A 2725-nucleotide genomic window follows, 5' to 3' on the forward strand; every position below is an offset into this window, starting at 1 on the left:
TATATATATACACACGATAATAGTAATAATATTTAATTTTTAAAAGTTAAAAAAATGAGTTAAGTTACACACAGTTAGTAAAACAACAAACCAGTTTATTACTTATATCTGGTCTCTCCACATTCTTAGCTTATCTTGGGTTTATGCTTGTCTGGTATCCCAAACTGCTCAACTAAATTAAAAGAAATGTGTAGGAAATTAGCAGGGACCTGTTCTATGGGAAACTAGAGCTGTCCTGGTAAAGTCCTACAGAAAACCAAGCAAGGCTTAGGCATCGCTGTATTGTTCTTGTCTTTGATGTCACATCTTACTAAATCTTTCTTTACTCTATCTCAAATGATAGTGCTCAGAATACTCCCTTAAACACTGTAAACGAGCTTTGACTCCCACCTCATCCTGTGCTGGGACTAGAATAGAGTGCCCTGAACATGCTGGGCAATGTACTCCTGAGCTGCAACCCAGCCCCACACTCTTTCTGGACCAACCCTCTCTACTTCTCTAGCTGTAGTCAATGGCTCATTTGTCTCTCCTTGGCTGTTTGCTGTCTAGAACTCATCCCATCTATTTCAAGCTATTATTAAGCTGAAGGAGCACACTCTTAATGACCCCTAGGCCTCTGGACATTTCTGTCCTACTCCTCACCTACCATTAACACTGTGTTCCTTCCTCATGCTCACCAGGGTCCCTTGTTTAATGGCTAGCATCCTACTATTAGTGATCAGCCTCCCCCTCTGGACTCAGGTTGTGAGCTCTGTGGTAGCAAAGAACTTAACTAATGGGAGTTTCTCACATGAAGGTTAACTAACCTGGCACCACATACCTTATGGAGGGTAACATGTTTAACCACTTGCTTCTGCCTCTTAAGTGCTCTCCAATTTCTAGCCTTTGGATTTTCTAGTGCGAAGCTTTACATCAGCAGTTTGCACAGTGGGTCTCTAGTGTACCAGCATTGGCTTCACCTGGGAACTTTCTAGCAATTCAAATTCTCAACACTCCTCCTCAGGAACCCAAAGCTCTCAAAGTGGATGCCAGCATTTTCTATTTTAATAAGCTTGCCTTGTGATTCTTATGCATATTAACTAATGTATGAGAAATACTACCTTACAGGGGAGTTATTGATCATTTAATTGTTATCGGTGGTTTGGTCTCATGGTGCAGTCTTGTAATCCTAGCACTAAGGAGACTGAAGCAGACTGTGAGTTGGATATCAACCTGGGATACATAGTAAGACCCTGTCTCTACAGACTGGGTTATTTTCAATCTAAAAGGAAAAGGTAGCTAGGCTGGTCAATAGCTCACTGATACAGTACTTTCCTAGCCATTTGGTACTACATTGGCAGTACTTTCCTAGCAACTGCCAGCACAAAAAGAAAAAGAAGAAAAGAATTAAGAAAAGAAGGAATGAGGGAACAAAGGAAGAAATGAAGGGAAGGAGAGGAAAGCAGTAATAGAATGAAAAGTTAAGTATGCATTAGTTTGGATTTTTAGAAAATTTTTTTGACAAAATAATTTCAAATAGGCGACACTTCCAAATAACAATCTGTTTTGTATAGTTTTCAAAACAAAAGTTGGGAGATGTCCATTTCTGTCTCTGCTGTCAAAGTCTATGTACTTTGAAAGAAATACAAATTAGGCAGCAGGCACACCCTGTTAGGCTCTCAGTCACGAAGAAGTTGATACTTTCCCCCCCTTTTTCAGGCCAGCCTTTGCCAGTCTACATTCATAAAAGGTGACCGGGAGCTTTCCAAGGAGGTAACTGTTTGTTTTTAGGTCATAGAAATGAATCTTTGCTTGTTTTCAAAAGAGACTTGCTCTTCACGCAGCCTACACAAACTGAATGACAAGTGGGTGAGTCCATGATTAGAAACATAAAATTTCATTTGTTGATTTTTGACCTAGTGCTGAAACAATGGGACAAAGAGTAGGCTTGTTGGGGTAAGCACTATAAAACACAATAATATCAGTAGTGTAAGCTGAAGAAGTTCGAAGAGGCTTAATGAGATAAATTACATCTAGTCACCACATTGAGGATTAAAATTTTCTGATTAAGCCAACACTGAAAGTCTAAAAGAGAGGATAAAAGACAGAGTGATAACTTCAGAGACAGAAAACAATGGTTCCTTATGTCTTGACAGCTGAAGGAAAAGGGGTGCTTTCAAAGGCACCTAAACCAATGGTGCTCATTAAGATACCACTTTTCTGTTCAAGGTCCTCAGCCACTAGGGAAATGCAAATTAAAACTACTTTGAGATTCCCCCTCACCCCCAGTCAGAATGGCTATCATCAACAAAGAAAATAAATAATTTATATATATATATATAGATAGAGAGAGAGAGAGAGAGAGAGAGAGAGAGAGAGAAAGAGAGAGGACAGCAAGATGGCTCATTAAATAAAGGTACTTGTTGCCAAGCTCTGAGTTCAATCCCCAGGGCCCACAAGGTTAAAGGAGAGAGCTGATTCCTGCAAATTGTTTATACTGTGATGGGCAATGGTACTTGCAAGTATGCATGTGCAAACACACACATACAAATAAATGTTGAAAATTAAAAAAAATTAAATACAACAAATGTAGGGAAAGGGTAGCCTTTATTCACTGATGGTAGGAATGCAACTACAGAAATCGGGATGGACAAAAACTCCACCTCAAGAGTAAAAACAAATCAGTTTATCTGGTCCAATTGTATGTCCTTAAACACCCAAAAGGGAAGTATAACCAAAGATTAAA

Source organism: Nannospalax galili, unplaced genomic scaffold (genome assembly GCF_000622305.1).
Source record: "Nannospalax galili isolate Female #2095 unplaced genomic scaffold, S.galili_v1.0 scaffold296, whole genome shotgun sequence".
In the NCBI taxonomy this organism is placed as follows: domain Eukaryota; kingdom Metazoa; phylum Chordata; class Mammalia; order Rodentia; family Spalacidae; genus Nannospalax; species Nannospalax galili.